Source organism: Trachurus trachurus (assembly GCF_905171665.1).
Source record: "Trachurus trachurus genome assembly, chromosome: 6".
Lineage (NCBI taxonomy): Eukaryota > Metazoa > Chordata > Actinopteri > Carangiformes > Carangidae > Trachurus > Trachurus trachurus.
The window spans coordinates 6,320,813-6,327,096 of record NC_139897.1 but is presented as its reverse complement, the minus strand read 5'-3'; positions in this window follow the sequence as shown (position 1 = coordinate 6,327,096).

Below are 6,284 nucleotides of genomic sequence, written 5' to 3'. Positions count from 1 at the left end.
AATTTGTGATGACAAATTGGGGTCATGAGCCAAAAAAGGTTGGGAACCACTGGTTGATGATGAGTTTGGTTTCAAAGTTTCAATAACTGTTGAACTGATGTGGATGAAACTCAAATTGGCACTTCACTTTTATCACACTTCACTATCAACTTGATAACTGTAATTTCCTCAGCTGTACTCTTATTCAATGTTAATTAACCAATGACACGGTGCCAAATTGTAACCTAAAATGGTATTAAACATTGCTCCGGATTACAGATAGCATTTTGGCATTGTCACTGTGGTCATGTTGATATGCTGATGTTGGCATCGACTCAAAGCCTCACAGAGCTGCTTAGCTGTGGTTTCAACTGAGAGTAGTTAAATACATCATTTCAGCCTTAGTTTGTTATTTCTCAGTATAATTTGTGTCACGCTGGCCCAATAAGAGCGTAAAGATCGCAAAGAGTTTGTGTCAAAAGACACGTGTGATTGTGCCACTACTCACTTTTTCTACAATGGAAAAAAACAAAAAACAAATGTTATTTTCTCCTTCCTTTTGTGATGGTATCGCTATTGCCATCACCACCTACACGGAACAGATGAAAGTAACATGCTCAGTCATTACCCTGGGGATTATTATAAGTCATTCTGGGAAACGTAAGAGATCACCAACTGAGGAGGAGGAGGTGGAGGAGGAGGAGGAGGAGGAGGAGGAAGGCGCAAAATGCAGCTCAAGGAAACCATACCACAATTGCAAGACCTCATCACGCGATAGCTCCTGGAAAGCATCAAACACCAAACATCAGATAAAAGTGTTAGTAGTCGCAGGTTCTGGTTATTTTTAATGAGATTTCATAGACACGGACAGGAAACTACACATTACAGTGATGCTGACTGAGCGAGTTGGCTTCAGAAGTCAAGTCTCTGTTCGACATGTGTGCGAAGAAGGAGCCAGATTTCTGCAATAAGCTCTAAAAGTTAGTGTAGTATCTCAGAGCAAAGATGTTTGATAAATGCAGTTCATGGAGTACAGTCGGATGTTTTTCTGTCTTTCACATTCAGTCACCTCTGCACCCACCGGTCTCTCAAAGAGAGCATGTGGTTAGTGCAAGACTTCAGGTATTAGTCAGCAGCACCGATCACTTTCCAGGAACTCAGCACCTGTCAGTCCACAGTTACACTTTTCAGAGCGCTCTCTCAGTCTCCCACACACATGCAAAGGCTGACACATGCAATGATGCTTACTTGAAAGGCCACGTTACAAAAGTGAGGCGGGCCAAGGTGAAGATTTGTGTTTCTCCTGGAACTCTTCAACACCTGTCGAACAGAGGATGTTTAACCTCCAGGACTGGTTTTTAGTTCTTGGTATTTTTGTCTGAAGTCTGAAGATGCATGCTGACTTGTAGGTTTGCACAGGGCTATAGGCATAGTTTAACAAATTTTGAGTTAAAATCAAAATTCTGAGAGGCATCATCCCAACGTTTGCCCATGAAATGCTGTACTTTACACTTTTTTTTCTTACAAAATTAAAAGTTATAAAAGTAAAGTTTGTTGCCTATCTTTTATTGTATGTTTTTTTCTTTTATGTATTTTTGTCTTTCTTTGAAGTCTGTAACAATGTAACAGTTGGGCCAACAACTCTAAATAAAGTATTTAGTTTAGCTTAATGAGGTCTGGAAACAGGGAAACAGCTGGACTGCCAGTTCACAAGATCCACCTCCATGCACATACATTATATCTAGTTTGTGTAGTCAACGTTTGTAACAACACATGGTTTTAGGGATTGCATTTAATTACTGAGCTGCAGAACTGCAAAAGTGTCTAGTTATTTTGTGCTGTGCAGTCGTGCTAAGCTAACCCAACAAGCTGCCTGATGCAGGCCTATAATTAACACAGAGACATACGAGTGGTAGCAATCCTCTCAGCTGACTCTCAGCAAGGAAGCGAATAAGCAAATAGCCTACTGCCTCTGCTGTAGTTATATAAGGATTCAAACCCCACCATCTGTAATATGCTTGTAACTGTAGAAGCTCCTCCTCAGGTCATGGACAACTCCAAATTCCCAGAAATAATACTGAGGGCATGACCTCTGCATCCTCATACAGCTGTAGGTCAATAATGTTTTGCGCAATACATATGCGATACTTTGAAAATCCAGTTAGATGTGGCGTGATGGACAACATCTTGGAGTAAACTGATGTTTTTGGAAACTAAGTACCTTCATCTCTGTCTCTATAGCCTTGATTGGCTGGCACAGTGAATTAAATAAGGCTTCCATCTCTTAAGTGTTTGATGCTCTCAGAGACTTCTTTTGTCAGGCTGGACATTTTGTAGGCAGGGCTAAGACTTTACCAATCCCATTTCCCCAAATGACATGATGTCAGCTGGTTTCACAGGAAGTCTATTGTTGTCCACCCCCCTTTTCCCTTTGGTTTTCAAGCCAGACTTTCTCACGCCTCATTATTTACAGTTTGCCTATTGTGGGATCTTGTTATTTGTGTAAAAGAAACAAACAGCTCATGAATGTACGTACATTACTGGTCAAATGTCTCAGAGCACCTACATTTTTCCAGTTGTTATACTTACTACCACAACTGTTCCCACAAATGTCTTGTTCTCGTAGTTTTCTTTGCTTTCATCTTTTGTCCAGTTCATCCCAAATCAGCACAACAGAGTTTCAGTCTGTAGACTGTGCTGATCGCCCCATCACGTGAAGCCCCTGTTTAGTTCAACTGAAGTTTTAGCTCATTATCTTGCTGTGGGACGAACTGCTGACCAATTGCCCTCTCTTCCCTGGTCACATGCTTTTTTCTCTCAGCTCTTAACCAAAGATACTCTATATAAACCGTCTTTGCTTATACTAATGTATAGTACCTCCCACAGTATTCTGTAGGGTCGTCACATCATAAGAATGCATCATAGGGCATAATAACAGTTTGTCCCACCACTGTCTTTCTTTGCACAAGACAGTTTGTAACAGACCTTTTGAATGAAATTTATATAATTCATCAGCTTTATATGCAGAACACATGTGCCACAAGCCAACTAGCTAAGTCAAAATGCTAATTCTCAAAAAAATTCAGGGCCTGAAATGGTGAAGAAAATGAAAGGAGGAGGGAGGGAGGTAATAGCCAAATGGCAGGTGAAAAAACCCACCATGGTAAAGCTGGATGTAGCAGAAGAGCTAGATAGACAAGCAAAAACCTTGTAGCCAGTAGCATGTTCGCTTAACTAGATTTAAAGACACAATTGCACTGCCCTTATAAAGCCAAATTGCATCTAGCTGATTAGCCAATTATTATTAGGCCTCATGTCAGGAAAATCACACTACCTATGATATCACTCCTCTTCCCATCCCCACACAGAGCAGATCCAGCTCCTACTGTGAACTTGTGGGCCTATTCGATGACCTTGGACCATGGCCTGAAAATATGATGCTGGATTTGGAAATGGTTGTTCGCCATCTGTGTCACTACAAGGCATCTGGCCAAGAGATTACTTGAAATGGACTGCGCTGGTAACAGAACTACGGGTTGGTTGGTTGGTGGTGATGGTGCTGGACTTAGTGTGGTTGGGGAATCCAAGTCTGTCCACATCTCCTAATGGCTGGCCTGCACAAATGGCTTTTACTTCTTCACAAGTATAACAAGATATCTTCGACAAGGGCATGAACATGAACACAGCACTGAGAAATCTTTCCATTCTTTCTTTCCCACTCATTCACCCTGGGTTGCATCACATTACTTTTACAGTCTCATTAGGAACACATCAAGGTAACACATCAATAATCTTGCAGGAAATGCATTCACTTAACTGCACTCGAATCAGACTCCCTTCTGAAATATATTAGCAGCTGATGATATTCCTACGGAGACCTGTGTGTGTGTGTGTGTGTGTGTGTGTGTGTGTGTGTGTGTGTGTGTGTGTGTGTGTGTGTGTGTGTGTGTGTGTGTGTGTGTGTGTGTGTCCGTGGGTCATATTACAGCAACTTCATCATTCTGTTGGGTATTTTCTATTTCCTATGATGTCATACAATTCCTGTAAAGTGTACTGGATTATTACATAGCCTGGAGGATGAATGAGTTGAGAGTTTCACTAATTAAATTGCTATTCTTGAAACCAACTTTTACAGAAGGGCTTGCTCCAATTATTAATCATTTCCTCTGACTTTATTCCATGCATGGGGGGAAGGAAGGGGGGGGGGGGTTGTAATGAAGACCTATAGCTAATACTTATGTGTGCACAAAAGTAGCACATTTGATATTTAATATACACTTCACTGACAGATCCCCTCAAAACAGCCATAAAAATAGCCTATGTAAATAATAATTTATCTGACATAGTTTTTCTACTTTTAGCTACATGAAAGTTAAACTGCTTAAAAAAAATTGGAACTCCTTCCTCATTTTAAAGTAGGCTATAGAATCCAGTGAATCTACACACACTTTTTAGTTTTAGGCCTTATTGTGAAATGCTTCCATTTTCCCTGAAAAGTGTGACATGCAGACACACGAAGGCCTTGCCTTGACCACATATGAACCATAGTATTAACACACACATTGCATGTTTGACCACAACTGGGTTTGAAAGCAGCTTGTGTCACAAGATCAAGTTTGCTTACACACATTTAAGGGAAATACGCTTATTTGCTTTCTGGCAGTGTTCTCTCATTCTCATGATAATAAGCAGCAGCTAGTTTGCTTAGCGTGACAAGTGTAAAGCGCCTCCACCACTTACTGGCAATACCTCATATCCTGTTTGTTTTCCAAAACTGACATGGTTTTACGGGCTCTCTGTGTCAGTCTGTTTCTTGGCAACACACAATCTTTTCTTTTTTTAACACACCACTTTTACAATTTGGTTTTAAAAAAACTAACAACAGTGAGTGTAAAGTCTTTGGAACTAGCTAACGAAGCACTTAAAGCAGAAGTAAGGAATGTTTGTGTTAATATAAGTCTTAAATAGTTAGGCTATATCTTCCGACGGCAATCACTTATATAGAGTGTTTGGTCTGAAACACGGGTCTGTCAGTCACTCTGGTCTGCTGTAAGCCGAGGAGAAAACTTTCCTTGTATCCTACAACCTTTATCCAATGAGGAGAGAGAACGGCATAAAGGGGCGGTCCTCTCTGTGCAGCCAAGGGATGCGCGTGAATGTGGTGACGTAGGGACGAGGGCAGGGACTGCTAACTCCATCGGCTGACAGGAAGTTAGCCAAAATGACCGGATCGCTTACTTCTGCTTTAATATTTACTGTATTAAAGGGGACATATTATGCTCATTTCTGCTTCTTGACATGGTACCTTGATGTCTAAAAGTAATGTTAGTAACATGCTTTGGTCAGAAAAACCAAAAGATTGAGCACAGCTGGGTTGTCTACACACCAGTTTCACAGCCCTGCTCTAAACGGTCGGTTTAGAACCTTCGCTCTGGTAGCTGAGGTAACCATGGTAACCATGGGAGCGAGGGCTTGAATATTCACATCACCTGGCTTGTGATGTAATAAGCCGGGTGAAATTAAAACGGCTTGTTAAGAGACACATTTTCTGACTATGGCAGTTTACAAAATGTTGACGTAGTTGTCAAAACATACGTTTAAGGGGTGAGGAGGCACTCCGGATACGCAAATACACACTAAAACAATGAAAAAGTAAGTTTTGCACAATATGTCCCCTTTAACACAAAAAATGTTTTTCAGTTGTTAAAGTATCTATTGTTCTTATCTAAGAATAAGTGCGCAAAAAATAAAAAATAAAATTCCTTTCATTTATATCACAAATCTCACTATTTCCTGGTTTAGAGCAGTAACTGTCACTGGTTGCCATGGAAACCGCAGGAAAAAAGTGTAGCCTCAGGAAGTAATAAAACGGCAAACCGAGTTTTGTATAGACTTATTTTATTCTAACTAACTAATCAAATTAGACATACTTTCGAGCACTTTAAAGTCGCTTAACTATGCGTTTATAATTTATTTATTTACTTTTCAACGGTGCAGGCAAGATGTTCCAGCTTTCATGCTGAGGTGAGCTAACAGAAAGCTAGCTAACCTGTAGCTGTAGCTAACTATGGCTAATTCAACAAGTGGTATCTATTTGCTCCTTGTAATAAATGTGCATGTGTAACGAAAGGTTTGCTTAAAGGTATGCGTGTAGATATTCTAGCAAATTAATTTGAAAATAGCCCTCTTGTGTTCAACACAGCTAGCTAGCTAGTTATTCTACACTGTGAGTAAAACATTCAAGTCAACAATATCCACAAAACACATTTTGAGTGGAAGCTGGCTTCGTGTAGTAGCCTACAATG